Source organism: Acinonyx jubatus, chromosome B2 (assembly GCF_027475565.1).
Source record: "Acinonyx jubatus isolate Ajub_Pintada_27869175 chromosome B2, VMU_Ajub_asm_v1.0, whole genome shotgun sequence".
In the NCBI taxonomy this organism is placed as follows: domain Eukaryota; kingdom Metazoa; phylum Chordata; class Mammalia; order Carnivora; family Felidae; genus Acinonyx; species Acinonyx jubatus.
This window is the reverse complement of record NC_069385.1, coordinates 5884530-5898786: the sequence shown is the minus strand read 5'-3', so window position 1 is coordinate 5898786 and position 14257 is coordinate 5884530. Positions and strand designations below refer to the sequence as shown.

The window sequence follows — 14257 nt, the reverse complement described above, 5'->3', positions numbered from 1 at the left end:
TGATCTAGGTTGGGGGATTTGCAGAGAACGTCAGGGAAGGCTCTGGCCTGGCTAAGCAGGTGTTTATCATTTGTTGGGTGAACAAATGCACATTTGGATACCATGGGAAAAGAGTTTATTAGGGACACTGTACAAGTAAATAAACATCTGGAAACAAGTAAATCATCTTGTTTCCTAAGATATCTCTTATTCAGAAAAGCCTTATATGACCCCAGATAGCTCCAGTGCTATGTTATATCCCAATGGCAATAGGTGCCTTGATTTTGCAGCATTTTTCTTAGTTATAATCAATAACTAGATCGTTTATGGCTGTTTATGTAATGCCTACTGCCCCATTAGCCTACCATCTCTGTTTTGTTGATCATTATATCCTAAATGCTGATACACTGAGGATACAATAAATCTATAATGCTCAATACATATTTTAACTGACAGAATAGCATTTTAAAATATTTTGTTGCTTGAAAAACAGGAAAAAATAAATATTTTGTTGCTTAGTGGTATCTTGTAAGATTTTGTGAATTTGCTTTAGTTAGGAAGAAGACAAATAAAATTACAAACGGTTCTTTATTGGAATATAGGTTCTTTCTGGCTAATAGGGACAGGAATTTGTGTGTTTATTTCAAAATTACATGTAAATTTCATTGTTTAGATATACAAATAAACGTATCTAAAACTAGTTTCTGGGCAACTTAAATATAGCCTGTGTAATTATTATAGTTATACTTGATGGTCTTTGTGTTTTCTTTTCACCCCACTTATTACATGTTTTATTATACTAAGTGTTTTAAATTGGCTACTGCTCATAAGTAGCACATGATTATGTTTTATTATAGAAACGAATGATTGCCTTAAAAACAGATGATTCCTATTTGGGGTTTGAAACAAAGAAGTATATATTTTGCTAGAATATGTCTCATATCAGTTCTATTACTAGAAGTTAAAAAATTAGAAGAAAAAAAACTTTTCAGTTACTAAATGTGTATAGTTTGTGATACCTGATTGCTGAATTCTTACCCTAGCATCTTTTATTAAAATCTAGAAGTGTGTTATTAAAAAGGAAATAGTTCCAAAAATTGTCTACATAACTTTATACATTTTAGTTTAATAGATATGAAGGTTATGCCACATCTCCTATGTAGTTTTCATATTTCATTTACATTTAGAATTTTAATCAATGTATTTCTGTAGCTGGTAAGCTTTCCCTTTCAATTACTTTTTTATATCCTAAAATAATACTTTTCTTAGAAATACAAAAATTTTCTTCAATATTGAGTTTATCAAATAAAACCAATCTTAAAATCAAAATGGAATATGAATGTATACATTTCATAGCATATCATTGTGTTTATATTAAAAATTAATCTATATTTCTTCCCCTTAAACATCAGATATTATTTACAAATATTGCTAAAGACTATTTTTATTCACCAAATACTGACCTGTGGGATTTTGTGTAGAGTGAGTTACACAGCACCTATCCCTTCCTCTGTCAGGTTGGATCTGAGATCATCATAAATAAGTAGGCAAACAGATGTCTGAAGGCTTGTATGTCTCTTTCTATGCTTCTCAGAGCATTTGTCTCATTCACTATGTTATGAAGTCAGATATATTGGGAATCTATCACCGTTTGAGATTATCTAAACATATGTCAAACCTTCAAAAGGTAGCATAAACTATCCAAAATTAAATATCCCCATATTTATATTAGCCAAATATTTGTTTTATGAGATTATAAGGAGATTGTTGTATAATCCATCTCACCAAGAGTGTCATCAAAACCAAAGAAATCTGTACCAGTCTCCCTCATCGAAAACATCGTGAGGATTAGTGAGGCATTTATAGTTAGATTGTGCAATTCTTTCAGGAATCTCAAAGTAAGAACAAGAAAGTACTTTCTTTTGAAAGACATCTGTTTTACTGTCAAATCAAACTTAAAGCAGTCAGAATGATACACACTTCTGAGTTAACTTCCTGCTTTCTTGGACACGTCAAATTATTGATGTTCCAATGTGACAGGACTCTAGTCATGAAGGAACCAAGTAGGTGTGAAAAAATTGTTACCCGACTTTCAATCAAATGATAGATCGGGAATATATAGTATTCACAGAAAAGAAAGCCTGAAGTCTATGTTACATATAAATAGAAAGCTTACAAACAAGTTAGTGGGCCCCTGAGTCTTACTTACCTCTATCCTACCTATTCCTTATCGCAAGTGAGACACTAACAGAGATACCTTTTAATTCTATTCCCTGAAATAATATTTGGTACATTCCAATCTCATTAACTTCAAAGTAAACCTATTACTGACTGTTAGTCAGGTGTTCAAGACAGAAAAGCGGGAGCCATCCTTGGTTTCTCTCTTTCCTTTACCCCTGAGCTGCCACTGAGAGCTGTCAGTATTCACCCTCTACAGATGTATCTCAGACTCATCCACTGCTCTCCAAATCCATTGGCACTATCATCTCTTGCCTTGAACCCGGCAACTGACCCCACTTATCCTTCTACTTTCTCTCTTGCCACCTGCCCCCCATCCAGTATCTCCAAGAAGCAAAACCATGCTTAGCATGTCAATCAGATCATGTCATGCCACTGAGATCACTTTTCATCATCAGAACCTGGAGCCTGCTTCAGGTTCTGTGTCTCCCTCTCTCTCTGATCCCTCCCCCGCTCATGTGCTCATTCGCTCTCTCTCTCTCCCTCTCTCTCAAAAATTAAAAAAAAATGAATAAATAAAACATTGAAAAAAAATCAGACTCTTCACCTGAACCTTACCTGCTCCTTGCTCAAGTTCTGTCCACCTTGGAGTCCTTTTTTCTTAAAAGCTCTCAGCCAGTTCCTGCATGAAGGCCTGGGAACTCCTACAGTGCTATTCCTTCAGTGCAGAATGGCTGGCTCTTTGCCACTGTTCAGATCTCAGCTTAAATCTCACCCCCTCCGAATGGTCTTTCTGGACTCCCCTGTTTGTAGTCATTGCCCTCTCCCTGCCCACATCATATTCTCAGTTGCAGTTTATTATGGTAAATGCTGTGAATGAGGCAAAAAGGTGTCTCCTTTAGAGTGTTTATCACGAATTGCCGTTTTAGTCTGCCTGTCTGATTCATGTCTTCCTGAGAGAACATAAGCTCCCTGAGGGCAAGACACATGCCTATGTTGTCAAGCCCTGGCTCACATCCAGCATCACGGTTGTATCCAGCATCACTAAATTAATGCATGAATGTTCAGGTGAAAAGTACCAGTGAGCTGGGTTTACGATGTATGGTGTGCATCTAACATATTTACATAGAATTAGTTGGATGCAGGGTCTGACAACGGCCGTTAAAATTAGACTTTTGAGCTCTGTGTACATCCATGCCATGCAAATGGTCCCTGCTCATGGGAATTAGATTTTTGGTGAAGAGGGCCTTGGCTTTCTCATCTGAAAGAAAAGAAATGAGAGCAGTTGATTACTGAGTTCTCTTCCTGCTCTGAGGCCCTCGGCCATTTTGGAGCTATCCCCCAGGTTCCACCTCAAAAGCCACTGGAAATGCCACACGGGGCTAAGGAACCTCTGAATGAATACACGAGCACAGCTGGAATCGAGCATCTGGGGCAGTATGTTGGTGTTTCCAAGCCCCGTCTGGGGTGTAAAGTTAAGGTTCCATGGAGCAGTTTATCCTGCAGCAGGTGGACAGTGTTGAACCTGGTCCCCCATTGTCTCATTAGGAAGAGTCTCAGCCGCCACTAAAGGGACCAGCTGCTCTCCTAGGGAGCAAACAGGCACAAGGGTGTTCACACAGTTTTGCACACCCCTTGTGTTCCCCCTCACCTTCATCCCCAGCTGCTTCCTCACCCAGCGAGAATCATGCCAGATAAATATCAGGTTAAGAAAACACTCCTCCTTAGTTGTCTGTTCAAAACAACTGTGTAAGCAATCTGGGAGCATCCAGCAGTATCGTCTCGCAGACTTTTATCTCTCGAAAGTTGTTGAAAGAGCTAAATTAAAGTTCCTATCATTAATCCTTGTTCTGAACACTGTAAATCAAAGGAATGAAATACTTCCCCTCACAATTCAGATCCCAAACAGGTAAAAATTACAACATAAAACAAAATTTAATACTGGCATTGCCCCTGTCACCTAAGCCGTATATTCTTGATTGAAGTAATCAACCAGAGGGTATGGGTGTGCTGTAATTCAACATTGTTTCAGAAGCTGTGGGTTTCGTAAATGCATTTCATTTTTAATATTTCCATACGTAAAAGCAAGTTTGGGTAAAGATGTGGACATGATTCTTCCTTGATTCTTGCGGTGGTTTGGATCCAGTCTCCACAACTATTTTGCAATTTGACTTTGTAATGACAGTTTCCTTAACGTAAATTCAGGTCGTAAAGACTGAACTCTCCTCACTTTCACAGAGCATTCCCGGGGAAGGCTTTTTATTTGCAACTTGCACTTGACATGAGTTTTAGAGAGGCAAGATGGGCAAATAAAGAATTGGACAAGGAGTAACAGTGGCGAGATCCTGTCTGGGGCCCTGATGCTGATTTGTGGGGCCTCCTGTCACCTTCCCGATCTGCGCTGCCGTTGTGCCCTTTACAAAATGTGGGTTATGGGCCATATTGTCAATCTCTGTAACCTATGAAATCACTCATTATGGATGAAGAACCGGCAATGATCAAATGTGCCTGCCTCACAAAGCCACAGCAGAGCCAGGAAGATGTACAAGCAAGCATTTACAGAGTTGCCCAAATGCCGTGGGAGGAAACCAGTGTCTGAGCACAAAGAATTTATACATAGCATAAAGGAGGAGCCGCTAAAATGCTGAGCCTCAAATTGCCTTGCAATCACCTTTCTTGGGATTGTAGATTCATGGCGGTCGTACCTCCTTCTCCAGGATTGTACCCCGAATTTCAGAGGTGCACATAAACAGGGTCCATATTTTACTAGAGAGTGTGGGTCAAAAGACACACAACCTGTCTCCACAGTAAATTTACTGGATAAGGTTTTTAATATTACCCAAACCACAAATGATTATTCTTTTCCATAAAAATATCACTAGTGGTAGGGGAAGTATACGCTCCTCTGTTATTAAGCCTCACTCTGCCCTGCTTTCCTTAAGTCGAGGACAGAAGCATCCCCATTTCCCTGAATGCTCCTGCATTTCTGAGGTTCCTGTACAGGAGACCTACTGTGCTGCCTTTCCTCTCTCCCCTCCTGTATCTTTGTCTGCACTGTAAGCGGAGGACTCACACTTTTCCTGAGGGATACACCTGTATTCCTCTCACTCAGTGGCCACGTGTGGTCGTGAGGGCCCTGACCACCATGTGGGGACAGGCCAGGATGACAGAGGGCAGAATCCTGGGCCAGAACCTGGAACCCAGCATCTAGTCCCAGTTCTATCATTGGTTTTAGGGTTTTGGCAAGTCTCAAATCTTCAAGACCCAGATTTCCTCATCTATAAAATGAAGAAATTGGATCAGGTGATCATATTTACCTCTGCAAGGATTCGTTGTAAAGTAATAAATGCCCCTGGCCTCCTCTACAGCAGTTGAGTTATTCCTTTACCACCTGACTTGTGCTGGAGGAGAGTCTTAATGATCGTCCGCTTCAGCCCTCCAGGCGAGTCTGCTCAGTATTTTCTTCTGGAGTTTACTTCTTTCAGTTGGCTACTTACCATGACCAAATCTATGAGAGTCCACTATGATGTAAATAAGTATCACCCTTTCTATTAACACCAGCATGGAATCATACATCATTGCAACCATGCTGACCGCTTTGTCTCCATTATAAATCGTCAAGTGAACAGATTGCTTCAGTCCATCCCCTGTACTTGCAGAACTTGGGCTTATCCATCCTGTCACCTTCACGATTCCATTCCACCTGCCTAGCAACCAGTGAAGTTAAAGTATGAAATTCTCCCAGATTAAAGGATGGGAGATTTCATAACACAGCTGCTAAACCCAGCTATCTCAAGGCTAACTGTACCTTCTAGAGATTCTAGATAGTGATCCTGTAGATGGCAGGTGAATTATCTACTCAATATTTGAATGGTCTTCTATATCTCACACCCTAATGGAAAACAATGTGCTACCACATAGGAGAATCCTGAAATCCTCATAGCTGCTGTCAAGACTTTTTTTTTTTTAATTTAAATGCTTATTATGGCATTTAGGAATCCCAAGTGTTTACTAACAGATGGTAGCTTTTTATAAATCAGATTATTTCATGTCTTATCCACCATGTAATACAAAGAAGCTATGAATTCAGGAATAAGAAATCTGTTGGAAGAGTCCCCTGGTAGGGAGAAATAATTTTAAATCTACACCATTGGTAGAGAAAAAAAAAACCCTAGAATGTAGACAACTGAGCATTGTTCCAAGTGTGGTAAAATGATGGTGATTGTTATGGGTTATGAACAGGACTTGAATGGAGTATCCATAAATCAGGGTCCAGCCCCAGACCTGGGATTAGCACCGACCGGCCATTAGAGAGCAGATAGTCCATGTCTCTCTCTGGCCTGAGTCCTTTGGTGCAAAATTAGTAAAAGGGTATCTGCCCTAAATAGTTCACATTATTGCCTTGGATCCAAATGAGAGAATGGATGTGGAAGTTCTTGGCACGTGTGATGCATTCTTTTCCTCTCCCCATCTTGTGCATAGTGATTCTTGCTTTGATGGTAGCCATTGTTTACAGGGCCCACCCTCAGGGGGATAGGGATATATTCCTATCCTTATACTGAAAATCAGGTTGATGATGACTCCTATTGCTTTGTAGCAAACAGGCAATTGTTTTATTGGAAGTATTACATCATTTTGTCTTTAACGTCATTAGCTTTCCTTCCTGAGATTCTCTTCTGAGTTCTTCCCCCCAAATCAGATATACCAGTAATATCTACTTTTTTCCAGGGGTTACTCAGCATATTTAGGTGCAATAAGGCACTGTTTCAGTGGAGACTAATAAAGTATTATAAAGTCATCAGTAACACTGCTTTTCACAAAACATCAAAAATGACATGTGTGCGTGTGTGCGTGTGTGTGTGTGTGTGTGTGTGCGCACGTGCGCACATGTGGACAAAACGATGCATCTTTTGAAGAACAAGAAAATAACTGTGGGAGTTCCATTATTTAGACAGAGGGGATAAATGGACAGGAGAGAATTATAGGTTTTTTAAAGAAAGAAATAAAATGAAACAATCCCAAAAGCTATAAATTTGTTCAAGTTATTTAAATATCCCTTAGTGATTATTTTCTAAATTGGCTCTCAATCAGTTATCCTTTTCCATCTGCAATTTTAGAAGAAAGTTTTGGAGAAGAATTTGCTGTAAATGACATCACAATTATAAAACAGTTGAAACTATGAAATAGTTTTAGATTTTTAAATAAGGGCTTTATTTACAGTCTTACCAAAACTGAAATCAAAAGTGAATGTTGAGGGATACCTGGGTGGCTCAGTAGTTTAAGCTTCTGACTCTTGATTTCAGCTCAGGTCGTGATCTCAAGGTTTAAGAGATTGAGCCCCCGCAAGGAGCCCGGCATCGGGCTCCTTGCTGGGAGTGGAGCCTGCTTAAGATTCTCGTTCTTTCTCTCTCTACCCTGCATGTGCTTGGACTCCCCCCCCCCACTCCTCTCTCTCAAAAACAAAAAACAAAAAACATAGAATATTGCAACCATCCTTTCCTACTGCAAATTTAGAGTGGGATGCCCCCATATGTCATCTCTATAAGGGACATAAGGGGTGCGGTGGCATAATTAATTGCAAGCCATTTTTACTTTCAAAATTCCCAAAAAGAATATGTTGAAAACATACATTTTCTTACAGGAATTCAGTATATATTGCCAAAATAGATTCTGACAAATATAGCAATCTATCAGTGTTTTCTTATTTTGAGAAAGTTAATATACAAAATGTTAGACTTGAAAACCAATGTCATGGTTATCACAAACAGATTATTTGCTTTTGTTTCCTTATAGAATTTTAAAAATTGTGAGCTTACCTCCTTCATTTACAATGGTTCATTCTGTAACCAATTTCTTTTAGCATGTGGTATACATCTATTATATACCGCTGAAAATATACTACAGAAAAACTTTCATTAAATAAAAATATTAGTTGTTATACAGTATTTTCTGCTTTTTCCTGTTTTTCCTGTTTCCTATTGACATGCCTTCTACCTCCTCACATAAGAATGATGGTGATATCAGTAATAGCTAACACGTAATGCTTAGTATATTTCAAGGAACTTTATGTTTATCCTCAGGAGAACAGCCTTATGAGATAGACATTGTCACTTCCTGTCTTAGAGAGATGAAGTCACTTGTCCATCTTACAACTAGTTACTGGTGAGTGGCACTCATGGGACTTGAAACTGGCCGTCACCCCCAAAGTCCATGTCCCAAGTCACTCCCATTTGTTGGGCTCCAAAACAATAGCTGTCTCGCTATGGCTTCTTCTATGACTGAGTCTCACAGAAATGAGCTCTCTGGCACGCAAATCTGTTTTCTGTCCTTTGCTGAAAACTTAAAGAAAACACTGGATTGGTGAAATTCCAAGTGCATTACTATAGCAATGTGACTTGACTTTGTCGTGTTCTCACGTCCTCTTATCTGGAGCATGCTTAGTACTGTGTCCAGACCATCAGTCTGCTGGTTAAGAGGCTGAAAACACATATTTGGGAGCCATTAAGCCAACAGATAGTAACTCAGGCTACGGGAGGGACCCAATCACCTTCATGTAAATGGCTGCTATGATCTAAGCCTAATTATCTTAGTAATAATTAAAATGTGGTATTGTAAACATAAATATGCCCTGATGTATAACAAATGAATAGCATGTATTACATGTCTTAAAATACAAGGTGGTATTGTGATAAGTACTATAAGGCTACACAAGAAAATTAATCATCTGATCTTTACCCAAATTCATTTGTACAGCATATCTGTTCTTTATGCTTTGTTTTAGACTTTAAATGCAATAAAGTGTTTACAAAGCATAAAGCACTGTACTCATTTTTCATGTTTTACTTCAGCTTTTCCATTTATTCTTTTTGCCCTCTAAACCACTTTTCACTGAAGATAAGTTTGCTGACATACGGCATAATTATTCATTTTTCTCTCAGTTACTCAATTTTGCTCACAATTTTTATGTACTAAAAATCAGTTTTGTTTAGTTTATTCTTCATAATCACCTCAACATTTTTTGTTATTGATTTAGCCCTGCTTTTAGGAACAGTTGGATTTGAGACAAATAATTCAATTCAAATAAAATCTCCCTCCCTCTTTCCTTCCTTCCTTCCTTCCTTCCTTCCTTCCTTCCTTCCTTCCTTCCTTCCTTCCTTCCCTCCCTCCCTCCCTCCCTCCCTCCCTCCCTCCTTCCTTCCTTCCTTCCTTCCTTCCTTCCCTCCTTCCTTCGTCCCTTCCCTCCACAAATATTATTACTACCATACTGAGTGCAATGCTGTGGATACAAAGGTAAACAATTACAAACAAGCCCTCAGAAGCTCCCCAGTGCAGTCAGAACACACTATGTTATGAGAAGACAGTGGAACAGGAGGCTGGACAGGGCTGGGTTTCTGAGACAGGATTTGAAGCATGGAAGTGTGCAGGCAGGCCATGGCTGTGCAGGGAGGCTGAGCAGAGACAATGAAGGCATAAAGATGAGGAAGACCAAGTGTGTGTTTGAGAAATTCTGAGACCACGAGGCAGTGGGCAATTCATTGTAGTGAGAGATGTCAGCAAGAGACACAAGACGAGATTAGGAAGAATGATTGCTTCTGAAATACGAAGGGCACAACATCTAAATTTGTGTTTAACATCTAAATTATATTCTGAAGGTCTAAAAGTCCACTGGAGATTTTTACGTAAAAGGGGAAAACTGTGTCGTGTTTTAACAAAATAATTTTGGGGACAATTCTAAGGGTGAGCTGCAATTGAATGATGCAAGAAGCGGGGTGGGGTAGATGAGTCTAGCCATAATGAGAACAGAATAAAATAGTTGTTCTGTGGGGGGAAAGATGAGAAGAGTTTGAGAGAGATTTTTAAGTAGAGTTGACAGGACTTTATAACTGACCGGGGTTGAGTAGGTGAAGAGAGCTAGCTGAAAATAGCTCTCAGGTTTCCAGATTGAATGACTTGGAACCTGGTGCTATCATTAACTATTGTAAGAGTCATAGAGGGAAGAGCATGTTGAGCACAAACATAATTCAGTTTTAAAAATATTGAGATTGAACAGTGCTAAGGTATCCAGGTTAAGATATCAGGTACAAAACAATAATGAAATGCTGGAAGTGAGAAAAAGAACTTGAAGTCAAGTTTATAGATATGAGAGCCGCTGGCATTTGCTCAAGTTGCTATAGGAAATGACCACAGACTGGGTGGCTTTAAACAGCAACCATTTATTTCTCACAGTTCAGGGGACTGAGAGGTCCCAGATCAAGGTGTCAGAAGATTCAGTGTCTGGCGAGGGCCCTCTTCCTGCTTTTCGGAAGGCTGCCTTCCTGCTGTGTCTTCACGTGGCTGAGAGCAGAGAAAGGAGGAAGCAAGTTCTCATGTCGCTTCATAGGAGGCCCTATTCCCATCAGGAGGGCTCTACCCTCAAGACCTAATCACCTCGACACACTATCACATTGGGCTTGGAAGCTCAGCATATACATTTCAGGAAAACACAAACATTCCATTCACGACAATTGACACGTAGGTGTTACTTGAAACCACAGGCAATTTGCTGGCTTTTTGAGGAAAAATGTGAATAAGATGTCAGGGCCAAGGATTAGATCTTGAGGACAGCCAAAATTTCAAATACAGAAAAAGGAGAAGGAGCAATTGATATAAACTGAAAAGCAGTCAAGGAGGTAGAACTTAAAGGGGCATCTGGGTGGCTTGGCCAGTCAAGCGTCTGACTCTTGGTTTTGGCTCAGGTTGTGATCTCTTGGTTCATGAGTTCTGCACTGACAGCACAGAGCCTACGTAGGATTCTCTCTCTCCCTCTCTCTCTACCTCTCCCTTCCCCACCCCCACCCCCACTTATGCTCTCTCTCAAAATAAATAAAACACATTAAAAAAATCTTTAGAAGAACTTGAATAGTTTTTCAGAAAGGAAAAAAATAAATGTTGAGATGTCAGTACCAAATGCCTTAGAAAAATGAAGTATGATATAAATTTTTAAAGTATTCCTGTTTAATAAAACTCAATAAAAAATCGACTATTCATGATGAAATACTAAAGTCATTGTCACTACAATTTGGCACAAGGACATATGCCTGCTTTCATTTCTATTATTTAACATTGTTTTACAGACTAATGTAATAAGACAAGAAAGTACAATGTATGATATAGTGAAAAGAAGAGAAAATCATTTTATTATATGACTATATCATATAACAAAAAAGTAACCACAAGATATTCAGTTAAATACTCTTAGAAATGCCAAATGAATTTGCTAAGATGGATGAAGATAAAATAAATATACAAAAAGAAAATGCTTTTCTTTTTTTTCAGTAATCAGTTGGAAATGAAAATGGGAAAATCACAAAAATCACAAAACTACACAGTTCCTAAGAAAAACATAGCAAGAAATTGCAGGACTTAGGTAAAGAAAACCATAAAAATGTGTTAAAGATAAATATAATAACACTTAGTAGGTTTTTTATTTTATTAATATTCAAAATTCAGTACAGCTAAAGGTACCTTAATTATAGATTGAAGATGAAGGATAGACCCAGAGAAAATATATTTGTAAACACTTAGCAAGCGAATAATATCAACAACATAAAAACATCTCCTTCAAGTTGATAATGAAAAGGTAAATAGCACAAATAAAAATAGACCAAAATTTTAACCAAATAATAAACAAATGTAAGTTATTTAAAAGTTGATATTAAGAAGTTCTTTTGTTAAAGAAGTGCAAATTAAAAATATCAATTAGATACCATTTTCTGTCATTAATTCTGCAACATTTGTAAACATCCACTAATAGCCAATCCTAGCCATAGCTGGGTTAGTATTTATCTCGTAAGTTTGGAATGGCCACTGAGATACTAACACTGCGGTTCATAAATATTTGCTTCCTTAATCCCCTTCTTCTTTCAGAACCCTATCCCACCCTCCTCTCTAGGCAGTCCATTCCAACTTCAAGATGCAGTAACTAGAGGATAAATGTATGACAACTAAAGTTCTTGAATGTTCCTGCCTTGCTTGGTAGATATTTGGAATATTATCCCTTAGAAAAAGTGCAGTAAACTGGGTATTGGCTTATACTACAACTGGGAATACGAACTGCTAAAACTTTTTTGTAGACTTATGTGACTATATCTATTACTTGTTTTAACACTTTAATCACTTTTTCTTTTAATCTTATAAAAATAAAAACACTCACATATGATATATGTATAAGTATGTTTATAACAATGTAAATGCCCAGAAACTTTAAACAAAATGCTTATCAATGAGAAAATGGTTGAATAAATTATAGTATATTGATAAAAAGGAACATTTTATAGCTATTTAAAAGAATAGATTAGGGGCACCTGGGTGGCTCAGTGGGTTAAGTGGCCGACTCTTGATTTTGACTCAGGTCATGATCTCATGGTTCGTGAGATAGAGCCCTGTGTTGGGCCCTGCACTGAGCGTGCGGTCTGCTTGGGATTATCTCTCTCCCTCTCTGCCCCAATCTCTCTCTCTCTCTGTCTCTCTCTCTCGCTCTCTCTCTCTCTCTCTCAAACTAAATAAACTTAAAAAAATAAAATAATAAAGTAATAGATTAGATATGTGTATTGACCTGGAAAGATGTCCATAATGCATTGTTTTAAAAATAAAACAACAATGTGTATAGTAATACGTACTTTTTTTTTTTTTAGTAGAAGAAGTACACCTCTTTGTTTCTGTCTTTCTGTCTCTGTCTCTCATACACATGCATCCACACACAGTGTGAGTATACATCTACATGTATGGTGTGGGGATTAAAATGTATGGACAAATACATTCCCAACTGTGGGAGGAATAGGTGCAAACAGATATACAGGGCATTACGTTTCTCTTCACACAACTTGGTATTTTTTTTAGATTTGTTTAATAAGCTTTTTATTCTTGCCATTCTAAAGAAATAGAAAAACAAAACAAAACGAAAAAGAAGGTAAAGAGAATGCCATTCTCTAGAGTTGAAGCAAAATAATGATTATGATAGAGTGTGACAAATTCAATGTAACTTGTATCATATGGTAGGAAAGGAAAGTACTAAAAATTTAGACTTATCAAATAAAATCATGTTTCCTTCTACTGATGGAGTTCCTCCAGACCACTGATTTTTTAACATTTCTAAGGGTGAAGAGCCCTTAAGAGTGGCAGATGAAACTCCTTTCCCAGTTAAAAGTGCATGAATTTTCAAACCCATCAATGGCATGTAACTGCATAGGTTTTATTAATCTCTGTTCTAATCTTCATATTTTTTCATTAAAAGGAATTGAAAATAAGTTTAAAACAAATATTCTTTGATTATGTCTTCTTTTATCATTTTCTCCATTGTGTTAATAACCTCTCTTAGCATCACCTGATTTCTTAGGAAGAGCATATTTATTTTGCTATTAAAGATTTAAAACTAATTCAATCCAGTTTTGCCAATGCAACATTCCATTACTCTCCTCTTAAATTTTACAATCCAACCAAACCAGACCATTAATAATTTCCCAAACACAGTCTAAATCCTGGGAGTTTCTTTCTTTCTTTCTTTGTTTCTTTCTTTGTTTGTTTTAATGTTTATTTATTTTTGAGAGAGAGACACACACACACACACAGAGCAGGAGCATGGGGAGGGGCAGAGAGAGAGGGAGACACAGAATCCAAAGCAGCTCCAGGCTCTGAGTTGTCAGCACAGAGCCTGACGCGGGGCTTGAACCCACAAGCTGTGAGATGATGACTGGAGCCAAAGCTAGATGTTTAACCAGTTAATCCATCCAGGCGCCCCTGGGAGTTTATTTCTTTGATCACCTTTGCCTTGGCTTAAAATATTCCTTTTATCGCCCATTCCCTGGCCATCTTAATTAATGCTTTCTGTCTAAATCCTACACAAGGACAGAAATCCTGTTTTTCTAGTCCTGGGTCCAAGACCGCCTCTTTCATTTTCCTCCAATCCATCAGCTGGAATGAATCTTGCTATCTTTGTGACTTCACAGCTCTTTGTTTTTATTTCCATCACATTTCTTAGCACATCTATATAATGTTATGGTTAATTGTATAGATGTCTTATGCCATTTACTGGCCTATTAGGTCCTTGAGAGTAGAACTCGTA

At 38.1% G+C, this 14257-nt stretch overlaps 1 protein-coding gene across 1 annotated transcript in view; it reads left to right on the top strand.

The window, feature by feature from the left end:
* The window catches only part of PACRG (parkin coregulated), a 504113-nt gene that overhangs the window by 191518 nt on the left and 298338 nt on the right, over positions 1-14257 (top strand). The window lies entirely within an intron of this gene.